The sequence below is a fragment of the Ovis canadensis genome, chromosome 3 (assembly GCF_042477335.2).
Source record: "Ovis canadensis isolate MfBH-ARS-UI-01 breed Bighorn chromosome 3, ARS-UI_OviCan_v2, whole genome shotgun sequence".
NCBI lineage: Eukaryota > Metazoa > Chordata > Mammalia > Artiodactyla > Bovidae > Ovis > Ovis canadensis.
The window spans coordinates 158392220-158417293 of NC_091247.1; the positions used below are offsets into that span (position 1 = coordinate 158392220).

The 25074-nt window shown below is 39.3% G+C and overlaps 1 long non-coding RNA gene across 2 annotated transcripts in view; it reads left to right on the forward strand.

The window, feature by feature from the left end:
• LOC138437422 (uncharacterized) overlaps positions 1-23014 on the forward strand; it is a 75505-nt gene extending 52491 nt beyond the window's left edge. The window contains exons 2-3 of one of the 2 annotated variants that reach the window (XR_011255957.1): positions 13275-13678; positions 14200-14950. This is a non-coding gene — a long non-coding RNA (uncharacterized lncRNA). Of the gene's footprint in view, positions 1-13274; positions 13679-14199; positions 14951-19480 lie in introns of those variants that run through there. The other variant, XR_011255958.1, reaches the window with a different exon arrangement.
• The last annotated feature ends 2060 nt before the right edge of the window (positions 23015-25074 follow it).

A 25074-nucleotide genomic window follows, 5' to 3' on the forward strand; every position in this document is an offset into this window, starting at 1 on the left:
GAATATATTTGGGAAAAACTATAAACTGTAAGTTAAAAAAAAAATCAATGGTAAAAGTGCAGGATGTGAAACTGATTTAACAACCATTCATGGAAGAAAAGCTGTGAGATTATATTGACTGAAAGATCAGTAGGAGCCAGAGAAGTAGTGTGGCAAACGTTTGTTGCATTCTGAGAAGCGTGGTGTCCAAGACTAGCCTGGGAAAGATTCAATTTCACCTTGCAGTAGTTCTACACTACCTGGATCATCATCTAGAGTTCTGGTAGCCAGATTTTCAAGGAATGTTTCTGGCTGATGTTTTTGGACACTTCCATGTGGCATTTAATTTTCATAATGTGTGCCTGTGTTCTGAACCCATCCACTGAAAATTAGTAGCTCTTAATACTTAGGGGGGAAAATGTCAAATACCATATGAAGAAGAATCAAGTGACAAAGAGTGGGCCTATGAATACCCAATCGCAAATTAGAGATGGAGTATTGCCTCACAATCAAATGCTTTCTTCAAGTAACATTAAGTAAGATTCCGATGAAGATGAAATTAATCTCTACTGTTCTGCTTAGGACTTCAGATCTCATGGATGCAAAATAAGCAATATGTTTGCTTTTTATAATGGAAACCAAATGGGATATCAAAGCACTGTATCACAGATGCAGAGCCTATTAACTAGAAACCTGATCTCTTTCAGTATGTGTGGGAATTATGACCATGTTTGTATTGTGCTAAATAAATTGTAATATCCAGATGTTTATCCAAACCACTGTGCTTGTTCTATTAAAAGGTGATATGCTTGATTAATTATTGCTAGACCTGAATGTTTAGCTTGGGAGCGAGGGTAAGATATCCCATGGCAGTGGTTGAGAGTTATTTTCTTCACATATGTCTATTGCTTGTTTTGTATGATCCAGGTCCTTCAGAAAGAAAACAGAGGACAAGCTAAGGTGACTTGGCAGCATCAGGAAAGTGATTCAGGTTTATAGCACCATCTTTTGAGCAGGTGTAGAAGGACAGGCTGACCTGGTCAATACCATTGGCGGTACAGACAACTCACACAGACCACAGCAAACAAAAGAGCAGTTGTTAATGGTGCACAATTATCCCCCTAAGGCTCAGCACAAGGAAGCAGGCAAATCCACCAGTCTCCCAGTCTCTCATAGAAAGCGGTCCATCTGTACACTTGGAAAGCTGCTGCCTGAGGCTCAGACTTGTACTCTAGCATCACATCTACAGGTGCCCTGCAGTCCTCCCTGGAGATCTGGGAAATGTGGAGGAGGGCAGGAGGGCATTATGCTAAGTGAAATGAACCAGATAGAGAAAGACAAATACTGAATGGTATCACTTCTATGCAGTATCTTAAAAAATGGAACTGAAAGAAACAGAGAATACAAAAGTGGTTGCCAAGAGCTGGGGGCAGGGGTGGAGGAAATAGAGATTGGTAAAAGGTACAAACTCAGTTACAAGGTAAATAAGTACTGAGGATCTAATGTATAATATGGTGACGATAGTTGATACTACTGTTACTGTACAACTTAAATTTACTAAGAGAGTAGAATTTAAATGTTCTTACCCAAAAGAGGGGTAAATATATGATGTAGTGGGCGTGGTGATTAACTTGATGCAGGCAATATTTTCCCAATGTATACATATGTATAATTATCATATTACCTCAATCAAGCTGAAAAAGAAAATAAATAGATTATATCTGGATCCAGAACCAGTGACCTAAATAAACTCAGTAAATAGCTTTCTACAGGGAAAACTTCTACTGTAGTTAACGCGATTAAATCACAAGGAAACGTACTGACCCTCTTCTCTTAAAACTGACCTTTTCTAAGGTAAACTGCTCAGTTTAGGAAGGGGAGAAGTTGCTTTGAAACTGCGTATTTCTTTCTTCTTCCAGTTTTACTGAGATATAATTGACACACTACACTGTGTAAGTTTAAGGTATACTGTATAATGATATGATTTATATACATCATGAAGTATTATAGTAAATTTAGTGAACACCTATCATCTCATATAAACACCAACTTAAAGAAATAGAGAAAAACTTTCCTTGTGATGAGAACTCTGGATTTACTCTAACAGCTTTCATATATAATATACAGCAGTGTCACATTTACCATGTCGTATGTTGCATCCCTTCCATCATTCTGTTTTAAAAGTTGATTTATTGTGCTGGGCTAGGTCTTGGTTGTGGCATTCAGTATCTTCGATCATTAGCTGTGGCATGCAGACCCTTAGTTGTGGCCTTCCATCCTTCTTAAATGCCACTCTGTATAACTTAATTAAAGGTGAGGAGAGTGGACTCACAGGCTGAAGATACGAGTGAATGTCACATTCGGAAAATTTCAAATGGTTTGGAATGGTGGTGATGAGAAAGTAAGTGACAAGGGATGAGGCTAAACAGGAAATCGATGGGAACACAGTGGAAACAGTGTCAGACTTTATTTTTCTGGGCTCCAAAATCACGGCAGATGGTGACTGCAGCTATGAAATTAAAAGACGCTTACTCCTTGGAAGAAAAGTTATGACCAACCTAGATAGCATATTGAAAAGCAGAGACATTACTTTGCCAAGAAAGGTCCGTCTAGTCAAGGCTATGGTTTTATGCTGAGCTCTTTATGTTGAGCCATAAAGAGCTTGCTGGCCTCACTGAGGAAAATGAATTTCTGAGGGTTCAGTTCAGTTGCTCAGTCATGTCCGACTCTTTGAAACCCCATGAATCGCAGCACGCCAGGCCTCCTTGTCCATCACCAACTCCCGGAGTTCACCCAGACTCACGTCCATCGAGTCAGTGATGCCATCCAGCCATCTCATCCTCGGTTGTCCCCTTCTCCTCCTGCCCCCAATCCCTCCCAGCATCAGAGTCTTTTCCAAAGAGTCAACTCTTCCCATGAGGTGGCAAAAGTACTGTAGTTTCAGCTTTAGCATCATTCCTTCCAAAGAAATCCCAGGGCTGATCTCCTTCAGAATGGACTGGTTGGATCTCCTTGCAGTCCAAGGGACTCTCAAGAGTCTTCTCTAACACCACAGTTCAAAAACATCAATTCTTCAATGCTCAGCTTTCTTCACAGTCCAACTCTCACATCCATACATGACTACTGGAAAAACCACAGTCTTGACTAGACGGGCATTTGTTGGCAAAGTAATGTCTCTGCTTTTGAATATGCTGTCTAGGTTGGTCATAACTTTTCTTTCAAGGAGTAAGCGTCTTTTAATTTCATGGCTACAGTCACCATCTGCAGTGATTTTGGAGCCCCCAAAAATAAAGTCTGACACTGTTTCCACTTTCCCCATCTATTTCCCATGAAGTGATGGGACCAGATGCCATGATCTTCGTTTTCTGAATGTTGAGCTTTAAGCCAACTTTGTCACTCTCCACTTTCACTTTCATCAAGAGGCTTTTTAGTTCCTCTTCACTTTCTGCCATAAGGGTGGTGTCATCTGCATATCTGAGGTTATTGATATTTCTCCCAGCAATCTTGATTCCAGCTTGTGCTTCTTCCAGCCCAGCATTTCTCATGATGTACTCTGCATATAAGTTAAATAAGCAGGGTGACAATATACAGCCTTGACATACTCCTTTTCCTATTTGGAAACAGTCTGTTGTTCCATGTCCATTTCTAACTGTTGCTTCCTGACCTGCATATAGGTTTCTTAAGAGGCAGGTCAGGTGGTCAGGTATTCCCATCTCTTTCAGAATTTTCCACAGTTTATTGTGATCCACACAGTCAAAGGCTTTGGCATAGTCAAGAAAGCAGAAGTAGATATTTTTCTGGAACTCTCTTGCTTTTTCCATGATCCAGCGGATATTGCCAATTTGATCTCTGGTTACTCTGCCTTTTCTAAAACCAACTTGAACATCTGGAAGTTCATGGTTCACATATTGCTGAAGCCTGGCTTGGAGAATTTTGAGCATTACTTTATTAGTGTGTGAGGTGAGTGCAATTGTGCGGTAGTTTGAGCATTCTTTGGCATTGCCTTTCTTTGGGATTGGAATGAAAACTGACCTTTTCCAGTCCTATGGCCACTGCTGAGTTTTCCAAATGTGCTGGCATATTGCGTGAAGCACTTTCACAGCATCATCTTTCAGGATTTGAAATAGCTCAACCGGAATTCCATCGCCTCCACTAGCTTTGTTTGTAGTGATGCTTTCTAAGACCCGCTTGACTTCACATTCCAGGATGTCTGGCTCTAGGTGAGTGATCACACCATCGTGATTATCTTTGTCTTGAAGATATTTTTTGTACAGTTCTTTTGTGTATTCTTGCTACCTCTTTTTAATATCTTCTGCTTCTGTTAGGTCCATACCATTTCTGTCCTTTATCGAGCCCATCTTTGTGTGAAATGTTCCCTTGGTATCTCTAATTTTCTTGAAGAGATCTCTAGTCTTTCCCATTCTGTTGTTATTAATTTGTGTGGTTCAGCAGCTGTGTCTTAAATCAGATATACAATTTAGAAAGACCACTTTCACTACAATATGGGCACTGCTGGGCAAGCCAGTATCTTGGAGGAGACCAGGAGAGAATAGAAAGTTATTCCAATAATTCAGCAAGAATTTGGTGCATGTTGACCAAGTTGGTAGTAGGGATGACACAAAGAAGTGAAGAGAATCAAAGAGATCTTTGAGAGGCAGAACTCTTAGGAACTGGAATCTAGTTTGATTTTGGGATGAGAGAGATAGGGTTAAGGATGACTCCCTGTCTTGGGCAGTGGTGTAGATGGAGGAGTCTTCTTGGAAGAGGAGACTACAGGAAGAAAGACCAAGTCTTGGGAGGGAAAGACAAAGATATTAGGTTTCATTTTGGAGCTGCTGAGTTGAAGTGCCTGTGGGACATGTAAGTGGAGATGTCTGCTAGCACTTATATGCATGTACCTGGAGGTCTGAAGGGAGAATATGCTGGAGCTCCAGATGTGGGAGTTATTGGTATATATGAATGTTAGTTGGAGTCAGTGGAGCACATGAAGTAATATTGGATGCATCTGTAGAATGAAGTGAGAAGCAAGTTGATCCCTGAAGAACATCAGCTTCAAAAATGTTGTCAGAAAAAAAGAACCCATGAAGGAATACGATCAGGTGCAGCTTGAGATAGGAGAACTAGCTGAGTACAGAATCACAGAAACCAAGGACATTTCAAAAAGGAAGATGTGGTAACTGCTGATGTTCACATCCGAGAGATCAAGTAAGATAAGGGCTAAAAGAAACACACTGTATTTAGCAATGATTAAAATAGCAATGAGTTGGCCCTCAAGTTTCTTACAATTTATATGGGATTGGCAGGGAACTGGCATAGTAAATACCTGGGAAGACACAATAAAAGCACAAGAACATGCAAATTATGCTATAAGCATATATAAACATAAGAACTTAAAATGTCTGAATCACATTCCATATAATTAATATAGAAAGGCTTAAAAATAGAATTTAAATGAAGTTTTACAAGAGAGAGAAATTTGGCTTGATAAGAAACTTCCTGTAGGAGAAACAGAAAATTGATTGCATTTCTATAAACTTTTGTTGGAGTGCTCTGAATTCTCTTCTCATGTTTCATGTGTTCCAGGTAACTTTCCAAACTGTGACTATTTTACAGTAGCAATACATCATGTTTATGACACTTGGATTCATTGACACATAATATGTAAAAGTTTTCTCCCTATGGTCACTGTTGGTTTCATTTCATATATTGTTTTCAAGCTTAAGTTTTTCCCTTTTTTTCCAAAGGAAAGAATAAAGAAAAAAGATTTACTGAGCTAGAGGGCTAAGTCTCAGCATGGCAAGTGAAGAAGTTGAGCCTTAGAGGGATTCAGTAACTTGCTTACAATGAAGCTGATTTTTTTCTAACATATGTTATTCTGCTGCCTCTTCCCTTTGTCATTCTTCATATTTTGCAAAGCTGTCACCAAAATAATGGCAAGATTCCCATTCTTTCCTCCTAATAGGTTTCTGATAATATTTCTTCATTCAAATGCTGTCTTATATGCCTAGATTAAAAATCTTTGCAGGTACATACTGCTCTGAAAGAAAATGAAATGCAGAGCTCTTTGCCTGATGACACTCTAAGCAATTAGGATAATTATAATTGTTACCGCCACCATCATCACTGTTACAGTCTCACTGGCAGTTTACTCAGACACCAATAAAACATTTAAAAAGACCTTACAAGGTGGTTCAAAAATCAAAAGTGACTTAAGGTGCATTCAGTTAATGTGATATAATCTCAGTGGTCCAAGAAGCCATGTTTATTTCTCAGATATCAACCCCGTGCCCACATGTATATTGGCTGATGTTTAAATTTCTATGAACTTTCATGTTTAAGATTTTATTAACAAGGAATAAATACTTTCATTTCACAAGAGAGATGAGACTTAAGGACATGTCTTTTGGAAAAGGGAAACTGGATGAATGGAATGGACTTAGAGATGTAAATTACTATTTTAATGAGGTACCACTTCACACCAGTCAGAATGGCTGCGATCCAAAAATCTGCAAGCAATAAATGCTGGAGAGGGTGTGGAGAAAAGGGAACCCTCCTACACTGTTGGTGGGAATGCAAACTAGTACAGCCACTATGGAGAACAGTGTGGAGATTCCTTAAAAAATTGCAAATAGAACTACCTTATGACCCAGCAATCCCACTTCTGGGCATACACACCGAGGAAACCAGAATTGAAAGAGACACATGTACCCCAATGTTCATTGCAGCACTGTTTATAATAGCCAGGACATGGAAACAACCTAGATGTCCATCAGCAGATGAATGGATAAGAAAGCTGTGGTACATATACACAATGGAGTATTACTCAGCCGTTAAAAAGAATTCATTTGAATCAGTTCTGATGAGATGGATGAAACTGGAGCCGATTATACAGAGTGAAGTAAGCCAGAAAGAAAAACACCAATACAGTATACTAACACATATATATGGAATTTAGGAAGATGGCAATGACGACCCTGTATGCAAGACAGGGAAAGAGACACAGATGTGTATAACGGACTTTTGGACTCAGAGGGAGAGGGAGAGGGTGGGATGATTTGGGAGAATGACATTCTAACATGTATACTATCATGTGAATTGAATCGCCAGTCTATGTCTGACGCAGGATGCAGCATGCTTGGGGCTGGTGCATGGGGATGACCCAGAAAGATGTTCTGGGGAGGGAGGTGGGAGGGGGGTTCATGTTTGGGAATGCATGTAAGAATTAAAGATTTTAAAATTTAAAAAATAAAAAACTAAAAAAAAAAAAATAAAAAAAATAAAACATCTAAGTTGAGAATCAGAGATCATATTTTAATAAAATCCCAATTAACCTCACAGAATTTAAAGTATCCTGCAGCAAGTGCAATCTTTGGGACAGAGGAGGGTGAAATAAAATGGTGATTTGAACATGGGCATGAAGCTCACAGGAATACAAAGTGACCTGATACCAGAAGTATAACAAACTGAGGCTAACAAGTGTTTTCAATCAAGAATAAGCCCAAAACTAAGAGAGATGAGAGAGAAGATAAAACACAGAAGGTCATTTGGGTCATCTAAAGAATAAAATTCTTTTTGAGGAAAACATTCTATTAAGACACTGCAAAATAAATTCATGAATTGAACAGCTGTGCTTTACTTCTAAAAGATTCCATGGAGAATTTATTAGTATGCATCACATCTAAAAGACTGAAGTTTAATTATACAAAATTATTAAAAAGAGAAAACTTGTGTTTCTCTTTCTTTCAATGATAGAGCAAAATAAGTGCTTGACTGGATACCTCCAGGCTTTTTCAAAAATTGAATTGGAAACATCTTGTCTTTTATAGTCTTGGGCTCTGCTCATACCAGTCTCTGGAGAAGGCAATGGCACCCTACTTCAGTACTCTTGCCTGGAAAAGCCCATGGATGGAGGAGCCTGGTAGGCTGCGGTCCATGGGGACGCTAAGAGTCGGACATGACTTCACTTTTACTTTCATTCATTGGAGAAGGAAATGGCAACCCACTCCAGTGTTCTTGCCTGGAGAATCCCAGGGACGGGGGCACCTGCTGGGCTGCCGTCTATGGGGTCGCACAGAGTCGGACACAACTGAAGCAACTTAGCAGCAGTAGCAGCAGCAGCGTATCAGGGTCTACATTTGAGGAGAGAAAATGCATCCTGGCAAGAGACCGTAGTGTTAAGGATAGCATACAGTCCATCACCATTCCATTCCATAGTTAACACAGTATGATTCCATGTTGCTAAAGCTTTAAGCCAGAAACCTACAGTGGATATGAGAGGTCGATGAAATTTATTTCCTATTCTCCCATCTCAAAAAAAGGAAAGAGTCTAAACTATTAATACCATGACATTAAAGTACCACAGTTCAGTCCAAGTCAAAGTCAATGAATGAGATGGCTCCATGTTTCTGAAAGCTAACAAGAAGAGAAGTCCCCCAGTAAATCAAGATTAGTAGATCTGTTCAGGGTCCTGACCCCATTCAGCAACATTTCTGGCCTTCTGTCTTCTCTGTCTCTATATTTTCAATACTAATCATCCTAACCCTCAGCGTTCTTTTCAGAAATGCTGACAACTCTTGCCTATTACTCCATATCACTTCAATACCTTCTTGTGCAACCCAACTGTAGAAGATCTTAGTAGATGTGGCTTTCTTGCCTCTCAACCTGTGGACATCAAGATAGGGAGCCTGGTTGTTGTTCAGTCGCTCAGTCATGTCCGATTCTTTGTGACCCCATGGACTGCAGCACACCAGGCTTCCCTGTCCCTTGTCACTCCCGGAGCTTGCCCAAACTCGTGTCCATTGAGTTAGTGATACCATCCAACCATCTCATCCTCTTTTGTCCCCTTCTCTTCCTGTGTTTGATCTTTCCCAGCATCAGGGTTTTTCCTATTGAGTTGGCTCTTTGCATCAGGTGGCCAAAGTACTGGAGCTTCAGCTTTAGCATCAGTCCTTCTAATGAATATTCACAATTAATTTCCTTTAGGATTGACTGGTTTGATCTTGCAATCCAAGGACTCTCAAGAGTCTTCTCCAAACTACAAAATATGGTCCGCTGGAGAAGGGAATGGTAAACCACTTCAGCATTCTTGCCTTGAGAACCCCATGAACAGTTTGAAAAGGGAGCCTAGAACTCTCTGGATTAAGTGCATGCTTTGATGCCCCTGGAAAGACTAAGACCACTCATTTTTTCCTAAGGACAAAGTAATTTATTTACATTTCAAATTTATTTCCTAAGTTGAACTTCTGGACTTAAAAAACATCCATGATTTGACATTCTTATGCCCCAGTGCCCACCAGCATAATAAGTTATTAAAAGATAAAGTATGACAGCATACTCATGGTCATGGAGTCAAGGTCAAGATTAAATGGCCAATATAGCCATGGTCACCATTCATCACACACATGTTCCTACACTAGAGCAAACACTGCTAACAGGGAAGAACAGCCAGATATTGCATAACAGTCTAGTTACCAGGAGGTATTACTGCCACATTTTCTGTCCAAAGAAAGAATAGGAGAGACCAAAGAAAGTGTTCTGAAACTTTATTAGGTAAGAATATTCAATTGTCAACTGTGATTTAATATCTATCATTTATGCATTTATCTTAAGTCTTTCTCTTGAAGCCATAAATGTTTGAAACCCCTCATGTTCATGTAATTCATATGATGGTTTGTGGTTGGATGCTATTTTCCTCCACTCTGGAGATCTAGATCATTATTGAAAATAATAAAAATCCACATGGCTTATTTTCCAAAAGGTTCTTTTAAAATCCATTAAATTTATTCTTAAATAATGCAACTTCTGACCTGCTTAGTATTCAAAACCAAAAACTGAAATTTTGCCACACTCTTTGCAGTCTATTGATTTGAGAACTACAGCTGCTGAAATTAAACTTTATTGTTAGCACAGAGCTTTCAGCTGAGGAAGCAATTTCAAATTGGTTTCTTTTCTAGCCCAGCCTAATATTAAGTAAATATGTGCCTATAAGTATCTCTAGCAGATTATTACCTAAAGTGGTACATGCAACTTTGCAGGTGCAGCTCTGAGAAACTAAAATCTACTTTGGTGGTGAGTCTTACTACCCAATGGATAAACATTAATATTGAAACTGAATACACAGTTACCCTCAGAGCTCTAAGAGTGATTGCAAGTTAGACATTTCTTCATTTAACATACTTTTAAATTTAGTGCTCTAAGATATGTGCATACAGCAAGGAAATGGCCACAGTCCCTGTCTTTGGGGAGTGCCCCATCTAGAAAGAAGACAGAAACAGAAATAAATATAATGTAACATGTCAATAAAGAGAGATGTGTACTTTATATGATGGGAAAGGCTTCTCACTTATTTAAAGGGTAGTTTTAGGGAATGGAAAAGACTCTTGAGAGGAAATCAAGTAAAGATTAATGAGAAAGATGTCTTTGCTTTATTTCTCTAAAATAGCAAGATCAATTTCCTGTTTCAAGAAATAGCTCTTATTCTCTAAAAATAATAAAATAATGTTTCCCTGCTGGCATAAACACTAACTGAAGCAGCAGAAATAATAACCCATCATTTTACAGACATTCTGAAAGACAACAGGGAAAATGATGAATAGAAGAATAAGATGAAGAGCTGTGAATTTTAAATAACAAGATCAGTAAAGATACCGCCTATTTTGATCTCAAATCTATAGGCAGCAAAAGTTTGGGAACTAGAGGAAAGAAACACAATGCTTTTTGTGAATGCCCTATTTTTTAAAAGAATACCCTGCTTTTTCAAAGTTCTGCTTTGAAATATGATGAACAAAAATCTCTCAAAAACTTGTTTTGGAAATCAATAAAACTTGACTTAGTTTGATATTGTACCAATTTAAACTTACATCTGAATTCTATCAGACTTCCCTTCTTAGTAGAGAAAGCCATGGTTACTAGTCTAAGCAAAGATAAATATCTACCTCAAAAATTTTCCTGCCAATTTACCTGCTGTGATACATCTTTTATGCCATGAAAAGATGAGGCTGAGAGTATTGAGTGAAACTATTTGTAAAACCCACTTTTATCAATTGTCTGTAAAAAACAAGGAAAGATGGTACAAGCTATACCCTGTGTCTTTGTAACACAAAGATGAGTGACAATTTGCCACCTTTCTACATGATGTGAACAAAAGAAAAAATTAATCTGCATAATTCAATCCAAGTGTATTTGGGTACAACACTCAGGAATGAAGAATAAGAATGGAAAACCAGTACATGTGGTCCACAAATCAAAGAGACAAAGCTATAAATGGCAATGAAGTCCAGGGACAACTTTATCTCCCAGTAAGAGTACATGGGCCAAGCCATACACACATTCTTATTTATATGCAGTGTAACCATCACTACCACCACCATACCAACAAGTGTTTACTCAGCATTTACGTATTTTGTGCCAGGCACTATTCTGAATGACACATCTTTATTAGTTTATTACATCTCTGCAATAACAACATGAAAATTGTCTTTCCACATTCATAGAATCTAAGATATCACTGACAGTGAGATAATGCCGCTGTTTTATATAAGTACTGTTAAGAGAATGAAAAGCTATGATTTGCTTTCCATTTAAGCCACATTTAGATTTTTAAATACAAAATAATGTGCACTTGGGAATCAATGAAATTCAATACTCTGCTCTTTATTTTACAAAAAAGCAAACAAAAGCCAGGAAGGTTAAGATGAGTTTCCCAAGGTCATATTCAAGCACAGAAAGAAAGTGGAGGAGCCAGAGTATTGGCCTGGAAATTAGGGGCCTCGACCGGGAGCACTGTCTATTTCTGTGATCCTAATGATCAACACCTCTTTGTGCCTCAGCCTCTTTTGAAGCAGGATTTTCAGTCTTGAGCTAGATTATTTCTAATATCCCATTCAACTCTCACATCTTGGATCTTTATTGTTACAAACAATCAGTGGTTTGGAATTTAATGAGAGGGAGAAAAAAAAAAGGATCACGCACAGCATAATTTCATGACCATGGAAATGAGAATGGGTCCTTGGAAAGAAATCAGACTTTGGGGCAATGAAACATAGACGAAGCAGCAGTGGCTTTTGATCCAGAAAAAAACTGACTTCCAACCCAAAGACCAGTTCTGCTTTAGCTATGTGACACAGAGATGCTTAATCTTTTTGAGCTGAAGTTTCATCTAAAATAGAAGAATATGCCTACTTCAAAGGGCTATTGTAAAGATGAACTATTACAGTGAAAGTGAATCTCTTGGCAAGGGATATTTGCTCCAAAACGGTCAGCTCCCCATACTGTCAGAGAAACAGTCTAAAATAACAGTATAGTCTAGGCACGGGATATTTTGTGGCTATGTGTATTCTCTTCTTATAAATGTCATATGACAATGGTACCGGAAAGTTGAAAGTATGGGGAAATGGTGCAGTGTATTATTGGTAGACAGACACTTTGGAAAGTAACAGTTGTAGACATTTGTTATTCCCTGCTCCACCCGCAGTGTCCACTTCTCCTTCTTCTGCTGATAGTACCACAGTCCCCACTCATCCATCCTCAATCCACATGTTTGAATGCAGTTGGCTGAAACTTCAGGGAGGGGCATGAGACTCAGGCTAGGAAAATGAAATATCTCATCAGATCTGAAGAGCTACAGCATGGAAAGTTTTGCCACAACTATGTGCTGTTTTCCCTGGACTTGAAACTTGAATTTGATGATGGCCATCTTACTAGCATGGGAGTGTAAGAAATAACAGTGCAGTTGAGAACAGAGTTGAGAGACAGAGACACAGAGTGTCTTGATGGCATCACTAGTGGCCACACTGACCCCATGTATGATTCCTGCCTTAGTTCAGGCTGTTCTATAAAAAGTACAATAGACTGAGTAACTTTTAAACAACAGAAACTTGTTTCTTACCGTACTGGAGGCTGGACGTTTGAGATCAGAGTGACAGCATGGTAAGGCTCTGTTATCCTCTCTGTATAACAGACTTCTCATTGTACCCTCAAATAGCAGGAAGAGGGTGAGGGAACTCTCGGGGGTCTCTTTTTTGAGGCACTAATTCCATCATGGGGGCTCCACTTTCGTGACATTGATTACCTTCCAAAGGCCCTACCCCCTGATGCCATCACATTGGGGGTTAAATTTCAACATATGAATTTTGGGAGGGACTCATTTAGTCCATTGAAACCCCTGTGAACTAATAAGTTCACTTCTAGCTTAAGCCTTTTTGGGTTAGGTTGTCTGTTACTTATTGCTTGAGGGAATCTGTCTGCTGGAAAGAGGGACTGCTACTATTAACTTCCTTACCTAATTCTCTTACTAGGACTGGACAGAATCAGGACTACCAGTATCATTTTGCAAAATTCACTTGCAAGCATCGGTGACAGGAAGTCGGGCGGGATTCTGAAGAAGAGCCATGGCACCTCCCTGGTTCCAATGTGTGGACAACCTGTACCAAATGGCTTCTAGCATCATCACTCCTCTATCTTCTGAGATACAATCATGTCTAATCAAAGGCCATATTCTAGAGATTGCTTTCAGGTTTTTTTTTTTTTTTTCCCTAAACCTTTTAGTTAAACAGGCAAAACTCAACTTCTGTAAAATGGATTGGAGTCAGTTCCCTTTTCTCTTACTTGGCCCAAGCACTGAGAAGAGGACTGGAACAGATGACAAGCAGCCTGCAAGGGAAAGAGGAGAGGCCGGGGGGCCTGCACCAGCTCAGAACAGGTGAGAAAAAGAACACTCAGTGTGGGGGAAAAGGGTCATATGAAACATTGTGCACACAGACTTGGAGTTGCTCCTTTTATTTTTTAAAATTGAAGTAGAGTTGATTTACAGTGTTGTGTTAGTTGTAGGCATACAGTAAAGTAATTCAGTTCTAAATATATATATATATATATATATATATATATATGTATATTCAGGTTATTTTCCATTATAGTTTATTACAAGGTACTGAATGCGGCTCCCTGTGTTACACAGTAAATCTTGTTGCTTATCTTTTTATATAGAGTAGTGTGTATATGTTAATCCCTCCCTCCCCTTTCCCCTTTGGTAGCCATAAGTTTGTTTTCTCGGCCTGCCACTCTGTTTCCGTTTTGTATACAGATTCATTTGTATTATTTTTTAGATTCCACATATAAATGATCATACAATGTTTTTCTTTCTCTCACTTACTTCACCAACTATGATAGCCTCTAAGTCTGTCCATGTTGCTGCAAATGGCAATATTTGACTTTTTTTTACAGCGAAAAAAAGTTGGCTTAAAGCTCAACATTCAGAAAATGAAGATCATGGCATCTGGTCCCATCACTTCATGGGAAATAGATGGGGAAACAGTGGAAACAGTGTCAGACTTTATTTTGGGGGGCTCCAAAATCACTGCAGATGGTGATTGCAGCCATGAAATTAAAAGATGCTTACTCCTTGGAAGAAAAGTTATGACCAACCTAGACAGCATATTCAAAAGCAGAGACATTGCTTTGCCAAATAAGGTCTGTCGAGTCAAGGCTATGGTTTTTCCTGTGGTCATGTATGGATGTGAGAGTTGGACTGTGAAGAAGGCTGAGCACCGAAGAATTGATGCTTTTGAACTGTGGTGTTGGAGAAGACTCTTGAGAGTCCCTTGGACTGCAAGGACATCCAACCAGTCCATTCTGAAGGAGATCAGCCCTGGGATTTCTTTGGAAGGAATGATGCTAAAGCTGAAACTCTAGTACTTTGGCCACCTCATGGGAAGACTTGACTCATTGGAAAAGACTCTGATGCTGGGAGGGATTGGGGGCAGGAGGAGAAGGGGACAACAGAGGATGAGATGGCTGGATGGCATCACTGACTTGATGGACGTGAGTCTGAGTGAACTCCGGGAGTTGGTGATGAACAGGGAGGCCTGGCGTGCTACGATTCATGGGGTCGCAAAGAGTCGGACATGACTGAGCAACTGAACTGAACTGATAATAACTTTGTATGGAATATTGTCTATTAAAAAAATCAAATTACTATATTGTACTTTTGAGACTAGTGTAATATTGTAAGTCAACTATATTTCAACTTTTTTAAATATTAAAAATAAGCATTTAGAAAATAAAGAAACAAGTGTAATAATAGGGCATAATCTGAGTTGCTGTGTCAAAGAAAGCCAAAAGAGTGACTCAAACTAGGTAGAAACTTATTTCTCTCTCATATAATGGACAAGAAACCATCCAAGGCATATGGATAGTTATGATCCAAGAGGGTGTTAAGCGTTTGTCTCCTTTTGTTTGATTGTTCCACTATTTTTCAGGGTGCTCCCCTTGTCCTTATGGATGAAGCTATCTCATTAGCACTATATCTATATTTTAGTCTATAGGAGAGGGAAATAGAGAACTGGTAATTCCCAATAAGAATGTGATTTGGAAGTTGCAATTACAGCTGTTATCCATTTTCCAATGGGAAATGGTCTTAACATAGTCATATAACAATACTTTGCTGCAAGTGAGGTTAGGAATACAGTCCTTTGCTAATTCAGGCCATTATTCCATCTGAAATTCATGAAGTTCTCTTTCTTAAAAAAGAGAGAGAGAGAGAATGATGTATACTAGGGAGCATCTAATAGTCTCTTCCAAAATACTCAGACAAATTAATAACCCATGGACTAGAAATTTTGAAGAATTAAGAAGATATAAAATCATCAGGAGGAAAGTAAGGAATTTATGGATGGCATGAAGGTTCAACTCAGCATTAGGATTGTAATACAAATTAGGACTATTGCTAGGCTATTTGTAAATCAGAGAAATGCCAAGTGGCGATCTAAACAGGTAGTATCTTGTTTTTCCAGCTTGCGGGGGGAAAAAGAAATCTAACAATACTGTTATTTAAGTATCTGTATAATCCCTGCCTGTATATTTAGAGAAGATGCCTTAATGTTTAACATTAAAAATAATAATTAATGATAATAATAAATTGTAGAGTGAGGGTTGAAGTTGAGTAAAATGCTTCCCTGTACATGTTTTTGGCCACAATCTCTTTCAATAAGGGAGTTGGTGATTGAGTGTTGGATTTGAAAGAGGCAGAAATGTGGCTGTTTGGGAGGGAATGATGAAAGGATAAATGTTAAATGGGAGGGAATGAAGGGAAAGACAGGGTCAGCTGAAATGAAATACATATGACAGCATACATGGGGTCTGTGTAGGCACTTCATACTCAAGACCCACAAACTGCACTTAACACAACCCCAAGCGCAGCAGGATTAACCTATATATACACAGGAAATTGTTCAGTCCAAGTTCCTCCATCTTCTTACGGATGCTGAAGCATCTTTTTGCAGACAGAAAGTGATCAGTCCTGGGGGAGAATAACAGTTCACTATGTGCACGAGAAAGATCAGCATTAAGGAAACCAAGCCTAGAATTTTAGGCACATGCACTACAGAGGGTGGAAAGAGCTCAGGGCCTGGTTATGTGACTGAGGTCACAAACTTAGCACTTCGGAGATCTGGTTCCTTTGGCTGTGAGATGTAAGATTACTCTGAAGGAGACCACTACCAGCTTAGCTAATACACATTCTCCTCCCTCTTCTTACTAGTAGGAACTCTGTATTATTGGGGAGCAGAATATGATCGGCTAAAAGTATATTTCCCCTCCTTCCTTGCAGACAGCAGTGAGATCATGGTTTAAAAATCACTGCATTGGACTTTTTGGAAATCTCTTTAAACAAAATGTGAAAACTTGAAATCTTTAAAGAGAGTTAGGGGGTGTTCCCTCCTAGCTTCCCAGCTCCCTTTCTTTTTCCTCCTACAGGGAACATAAGATGTGATGGTCGGAGCTATAGTGGCCATCTTTGCAACCACGAAGCAATCATGAGACTAGAAGCCATTCGCTAAGTCTGATGAGCAGGGAGAGGAAAGAAGCCAAGCCTGGGCCTCTGGAATTAGACTGGGACTAATTAGAGGTTTTTAATGTGAGAGAAAAATAACTCCCTCTCTTGTTTTAGTCACTATCTCTTAGTTTCCTATCTCTTTTACCAGTGGTAGTGGGTTTGTTGCTAAGTTGTGTCCAACTCTTGTGACCACGTGGAGTGTAGTCCACCAGGCTCCTCTGTGCATGGGATTCTCCAGGCAAGAATACTGGAGTAGTTGTTCCTTTCCAGTAGTTTTTCCTTCTCCAGAGGATCTTCCCAACCCAGGAATTGAACCAAGGTCTTCTGCATTGCAGGCAGATTCTTTATTGACTGAGCTACAAGGGAAGCCCCCTTTTACCGGTAACCAAATGCAATTCCTACTTCACAAAACTGACATATAAATTAAATGATACCATATATGTAAAGAATCCATATATGTGCTATTGTTTTTTTCTTTATATCATGCATCAGTTCAGTTCAGTTCAGTTGCTCAGTCGTGTCTGACTCTTTGCGACCCCATGAATCACAGCACGCCAGGCCTCCCTGTCTATCACCAACTCCTGGAGTTCACTCAAACTCACGTCCATCGAGTCGGTGATGCCATCCAGCCATCTCATCCTCTGTCGTCCCCTTCTCCTCCTGCCCCCAATCCCTCCCAGCATGAAAGTCTTTTCCAATGAGCCAACTCTTTGCATGAGGTGGCCAAAGTACTGGAGTTTCAGCTTCAGCATCATTCCCTCCAAAGAAATCACAGGGCTGATCTCCTTCAGAATGGACTGGTTGGATGTCCTTGCAGTCCAAGGGACTCTCAAGAGTCTTCTCCAACACCACAGTTCAAAAGCATCACTTCGGCATTCAGCTTTCTTTATAGTCCAACTCTCACATCCATACATGACCACTGGGAAAACCCTAGTCTTGACTAGATGGACCTTTGTTGGAAAAGTAATATCTCTGCTTTTCAATATGCTATGTAGGTTGGTCATAACTTTCCTTCCAAGGAGTAAGCATCTTTTAATTTCATGGCTGCAGTCACTGTCTGCAGTGATTTTGGAGCCCCCCCAAAATAAAGTCTGACACCATTTCCACTGTTTCCCCATCTATTTTCCATGAAGGGATGGGACCAGATGCCATGATCTTCGTTTTCTGAATGTTGAGCTTTAAGCCAACTTTTTCACTCTCCTCTTTCACTTTCATCAAGAGGCTTTTGAGTTCCTCTTCACTTTCTGCCATAAGGGTGGTGTCATCTGCATTTCTGAGGTTATTGATATTTCTCCCAGCAATCTTGATTCCAGCTTGTGCTTCTTCCAGCCCAGTGTTTCTCATGATGTATTCTGCATATAAGTTAAATAAGCAGGGTGACAATATACAGCCTTGACGTACTCCTTTTCCTATTTGGAACCAGTCTGTTGTTCCATGTCCATTTCTAACTGTTGCTTCCTGACCTGCATATCATGCATAAAAGACTTAATTTTGGAATAAATAATGTTTGGTACATGAACTTTAATTAAAACAGTCATTTTAGGGTGTTTTTTTTGTTCTACATGTCAGACTGATGAATATTTTAAAATGTTATTACTTCACATACACATAATAATCACAAACTTTCCACTTCTACTTATCAACTGGTCAACTGCCCTTTTTTTTTTTTTTTGGCATTTGTGGATACAGTACTTAATTATATTTATTGCCCTCTCTGTTCTAATCAGGCTGTGGACTCATTCTTTCTCTACCTGTTCATTTTCCCCTATTGCTTCTCACACACAGAAAGTCCCTGCCCAACTGTCTACTCAATGCCCATTCATTCTTCAAGCTCATCTGGTTTCCAGCTCATGGTAACCATGCTCCATGAATGCTGCTCACAGATCTTTCCACACCTGAACTCCTCTATCAGTTAACCACAGCAAACTATTCACATTGAATAAGGTCCTTCTTACCTTGCCTTTTAGTTGTTTAAAATGTGAAATCCTTATCTTCTGCAGTAAACTGTTACTCCCTTGAGAGAGACCACATTCTTTAAGGCATGTCCAAAGGAGATTAATGTACAGGAGACACACAAGTATATCATTTTTGTTGCTTCAGATTCCACATAACTTGGGTTGTTCCTCCCATCCCCTAGTCTCACATAGTCTCCAGCACAGAACTTGGCACAGAGATGATGCTTGATAAATACATGCTTAATGAAATTGAAAACTCTTTGCTGTGTTTAGGTCATGATACCAGAGTGAAAAACATTCAAATTATGTTTAATCAAGAACTTTCATCTAAAAATTCAAAGTGCCTACCCAATGAACTGGATGTACTAGGACAAATAAGTGCAATTGAAAAGAACACTTAGCCAGAGACAGATGGAAAAATACCAGGCTGGTCAAGAACCATTTCCAAGTTCTCTGGAACTTGGGAAAAAAATTATTTAATCCAATCAAAAAAGTACTTCAGTTGAATGCCAGTGAGTTTCTTCCTACCTGGGAGAGGCAAAGGCTGAGTTTCTCATTTTAGGAGTAACCTACATGGGCATATTTAAAATTTTCTCTTAGAATGTCTGGCACAGAACAATTATCATTTCCACCTATCTCTTGTTTGGAGGAGGTGTTTTAATGCTAAGTCAGAGATTAAGCATAACATTTAATTTTCACTTTTTCATTTCCTTTACAGCTTTGAAACAGAAATTACTTTTATTAAAAGTATGAATTGAAAAGTCAAAACAAAATGTGGTGGTAGAGTTTGAAATTCAAGTGTATGAAAAAAAGAGTCAAAAGGTAAGGACTTCATTTCCATGTCTGAGAATTAAAGCAAGTTGCATGTGAACTAAAATGTCATTAGTAAAAATTCAATGAATATTTTTAAGGGGCTCTAGCAACAGTTGGGCTTCCCTGGTAGCTCAGCTGGTCAAGAATCCGCCTGCAATACAGAGACCCCAGTTTGATTCCTGGGCCAGGAAGATCCCCTGGAAAGGGATAGGCTACCCACTCCAGTATTCTTGGGCTTCCCTGGTGGCTCAGACGGTAAAGAATCTGCCTGCAGTGTGGGAGATGTGGGTTCAACCCCTGGGTTGGGAAGACCCCCTGGAGGAGGGCATGGCAACCTACTCTTGCCTGGAGAATCCCCATGGACAGAGGAGCATGGTGGGCTCTAGTCTATAGGGTTTCAAAGAGTCAGACATGACCGAATGACTAAGCATAGCACAGCAACTCTTAGCTAATACAGTAGAACATGCAGAGAAATGTATTTATATTATACAGTGAATATGTAGTCTTTAGGGGATTAGAAAATGTGGATGGAGAAAAAAAGAAAGACAAAATGTTTAAAAATCATCCAAGAGCCTACCAGCATAGAAGGGAAGGGCAATGGTAGAAGTCTAGGGGAAGACCCATTAAGAATATGTGTCCTTTTAACAAGGTGATGAGATAGATTCTTCCTGTTCTTACACAATTGACAATAAAGTCATTTGAGGATGAGCAGCGATCAGTACTTTACACTTCAGCCTCTGGGGCCAGCCTTCCTCCTGCATCCTTGCTGGGAAGTACCAGTAGCGTACCTAATACCACCCACACATTTTACAGATGATGAGGAGGAAAGCCAGCAGGATCCTTCATCCTCTGCCTCCTGGAGATGAGAAGGCTGTTTTCTCCTCCTGAAGGCCAGTGAGGGGAACTCAAAAATAATCACCCTTAAATATTAGAGGTGCTTATAAGGTGGGCACCAGCACCTCACTCTTTGGCTGGATGTCAGCTCAGGGTCAGGCCCTTGTGTGTGCATCCTATCTGGGAGCAGAAGATGGTGAGGGGTTCTTGGGAAGGCATTTGGTGCTCAGAACCTAAGAATATGGTAGTGTGATTTCAGCAGATCTTTCCATCCATGAGGAAAGAGGTTTGCTTGCCATATGTCCCTTGAGGTTTGGAGATGCACTTAATTTGGAGAGCTCTGGAAGTAGGAGAACCTCTTTGGAAGGCCCTATTAGTAGTGCTTGAGTGTAAAGTACTTAGAAAGGAGAGTGGTCTGACACCTTATTTTCCAAGGTGACTTAGAGGGCACAGAGACCCTGGTAATGATCCTGTGTGTGTGTGTGCGTGTGTGTGTGTGTGTGTGTGTGTTAGTAGCTCAGTCGTGTCCAACTCTTTGCAACCCCATCGACTGTAGCCTGCCAGGTTCCTCTGTCCATGGAATTCTCTAGGCAAGAATACTGGGGTGGTTTGCCATTTCTTTCTCCAGGTAATGATCCTAACTGCACAAAAAGAAGTATGGGAATTATGAGACAATAACCTTGAGGCTGCCCCAGATGTGTATTTGGCAGGTCAAGTAGTGAGGTATTCAATGTTGAGAAGGTATTAGGAATACATATAGCAGGTGAACCAAGAGGAGACACTCCTGGTCTGTGGAGTAAGCTCTTGAGCCGTGGAAAGTGTCCAGGTGGAGGCAGTCTTCACCCCAAGAAAATCACACTCCCAGCCTGTGAGGACCTCACCACTACAGCTGCGATCGCCAATATCAGATCAAACCAGACTGAGCCAGACCAAAAATAGGGGCTGGTTAACAAATGTATATGCAGAGTACATCATGAGAAACACTGGGCTGGAAGAAGCACAAACTAGAATAAGATTGCCGAGAGAAATATCAATAACCTCAGAAATGCAGATGACACCACCCTTATGGAAGAAAGTGAAGAGGAACTTAAAAGCCTCTTGATGAAATTGAAAGAGGAGAGTGAAAAAGTTGGCTTAAAGCTCAACATTCAGAAAACTAAGATCATGGCATCTGGTCCCATCAATTCATGGCAAATAGATGGGGGAACAGTGTCAGACTTTATTTTTGGGGGCTCCAAAATCACTGCAGATGGTGCTTGCAGCCATGAAATTAAAAGATGCTTACTCCTTGGAAGGAAAGTTATGACCAACCTACATAGCATATTGAAAAGCAGAGACATTACTTTGTCAACAAAGGTCCGTCTAGTCAAAGCTATGGTTTTTCCAGTGGTCATGTATGGATGTGAGAGTTGGACTGTGAAGAAAGCTGAGTGCTTTTGAAGATTTGAACTGTGGTGTTGGAGAAGACTCTTGAGAGTCCCTTGGACTGCAAGGAGATTCAACCAGTCTGTCCTAAAGGAGATCAGTCTTGGGTGTTCATTGGAAGGACTGATGCTGAAGCTGAAACTCCAGTTCTTTGGCCACTTCATGTGAAGAGTTGACTCATTGGAAAAGACTCTGATGCTGGGAGGGATTGAGGGCAGGAGGAGAATGGGACGACAGAGGATGAGATGGCTGGATGGCATCACCGACTCAATGGACATGAGTTTGAGTAGACTCCTGGAGTTGTGACAGACAGGGAGGCCTGGTGTGCTGCGATTCATGGGGTTGCAAAGAGTAGGACATGACTGAGCGACTGAACTGAACTGAACTGAGTACATATGTGAGGAGGGTTCTGCACACTCTTTCGTCTGGATCACCAACACTGGAAGAATTAGTGCCTGGGAAAGGAAGGGGAGGGAGATGTCTTAGACTCTAACCATGTTCCCAACACTTCCACTCCCTACAGGAAGCAAGCAGGGAGAAGGGGAGAGGCCACGCTTTGACTTAAGAATTAAGCATTACATCTTAAACTCAGAAATAAGATTTTTCTAGAAACTGAAAGTGACTGGAAAGGTATAGAATCTAGCCTAGACTTCACAAGCAACCACACACTCATTTGTGTCCTATTGAATTGCAAATTCTCAATAAGCCTGGTGTGTGTGTGTATGCACAAGTGCTGTGATGATATGTAGCGCTCTGTTGAACTCTCCGGTTGAAAACAACTGAAAATGATGGATAAGGTTTTAAAAAATAAACCTCTTAAAAATAAACCTCTTTAATAAACCTGAAGAGCATGGAAAAGACATGAATTATTACTAAATTAAAACTTTAGTATGAGAAACAACTTAGAATGGTAAGTCAAGGACAAAGTCCCTTTTTGTCTTGAGGACATTTGCCTAAGCAGAAGAAAATGAGCTGTAGCTTGCATGGCCTGGATGGCACAGGGAAGTAGGTGAGGGCCAAGAACTTATCCATAGCTTGTAAAACTTGGATCCCAAATAGTGATACACTCAGTGTTGAGATAAATCATAAGAGACTATCAAACAACTGTGTCTACCCCATGTAAAGAAATGAAAAATAAACTTGAAAATATCTGCAAGAAATAAATAATTGTGAAAAGTGATCTAGATTCTTTTTACTGTTTTTAAAAATTCATTTAATTAATGTATTTACTTTTGGCTATGCTGGGTCTTCATTGCTGTGCACAGACTTTCTTTAGTTGCAGTGCACGGGTGTCTCAACTGTGGTGGCTTCTCTTGTTGCGGAGCTCAGTTAAGAATCTGCTTACCAAATCCGGGGACATGGGTTTGATCCCTGATCCAGAAAGATTCCACCTGCTGTGAGGCAGCTAAGCCTGTGTGCCACAACTACTGAAGCCCGTGTACCCTGGAGTCCTGTGCTCTGCAATAAATGTGAGTGTTTTTAACAGCAAATCAGACTCAGAGGAGAGAATCGGTGAACAGGAAGATGGGTCAGAAGGAGTTATCCAAAAGACTGAACAGATAGAGCAAAAGATGAAAAATATGGAAGAAAGATTAAGAGTCATGAAAAATAAATGGAGAAGTTTTAATGCATATTTAGGTGGAGCTCTAGAGGAGTGAGTGAGACAGGGACGTATCTCGATAGATTATGGGCAGAAATCTTTCTAGAGGTGGAAGTCACCAATCAATCCCTTCTAGAAGTCAGGATAAATAAGAAGAAATTCACATCTGAACACACTAGAGTAAAATTGCAGAAAACCAAGCAAAATAAATCTTAAAACAGACCAAAAGAATTCTAAGTGGAATTACCCTCATACCAACAAAACAGCATCAGTTATATTGACAGACTTCTCAAGAAATACTGAAACCTGGAAAAGAGGAAAATGATCTACTGAATGTATTGGGGAAAAGAATGTCAACAGATTTTACACACAGCAAAATGCTCTTTTAAGAATAAAGGGAAAATAAAGAAATTTTCCGTTTCAAATTTCAACAAACACTCAAAGAGCGTGTGACCATTTGACCCTCTCCAAAGAAAATTCTCAAGGAATACGTCAGGCAGGCAGGAAATAATTCCAGAGAAAAGTTTTGAGGGGCAAGAATTGAAGAACAAAGAACATGTTAAATAGGACGTAAAACTAAGTGTCCCTTAAACATTATAAGCAACAGTAATAATGTGCTTAATGATGGCATTAAAATACATTTTAAAAAATCAGATGGGGTTAAATAGAGTTTAAGTATTGAAGTCAATAACAAGAGTAATTTATTGGCTTTACATATTTATAGGTTAAAGTATGCATGTTGCAAATCTAAAGTATCAACTAAATGAATAGAAATAAAGTAAACAATATCACAGCTTATTGGGGGGGAAGCAAGTCCAAATAAGGCAATACAGAAAGAAAAATAAATACACAGAGCAAAGTTTTTAAATAACAAAATATATTAAAAAACTAAGCTAGATAAAATTATTAGTAAATGCTCAAAATAAAGGGCAAAGATGGTCCTGAAAAAATACCTTGTATTTTGTCCATATATATAGGGATATGTTTGAAATACAATGATAAAGAAAGGTTAAAAATAGAATGATTTAAAATATATACCATATGTAAACTACATATATAAATACAAACTATAGTATATGACATATAAAGCTACAATTCCTTCCCTCCCACAAAATCTGGTGTTACAATATTACCAAGAATGGATTTCAAAACAAGTAAGCATTACCAGAGAATCAGATGACAATATACCAGAAATACTGTTTTTTCAAATTTGTATGAAATATATAATGTGGTAAAATTCATGAATCAAAAATCTATAAACCTATAAGAGAAAATTAATGAATTCATGATTACAATAGGAACTTTAAGACACACTTCTTTTAGTTAACTGTTCAACATAGAGGCAAGAGTTTATTATAAAAACAGAAAAAAGATCAGTATAATTAATTCATTATAATAATTAATTCATATATCAAAAGCAGCACCAACATCTGCTGAATATATATTCTTTTGAAGGGCACAGGAAAGTTTATGAAATTAACTACTGACCCATCAAAATTTAAATAATTGAAATCTTCTGACCACATTGCAATTTAGCTAGAAATGAAAGTGAAAAAGAGAATGAGAAAATCCTCATATGTTTGGAAATTTTTAAAATATGTTTCTAAAACAACCATATTATGTAAAGAAAATCATAATGG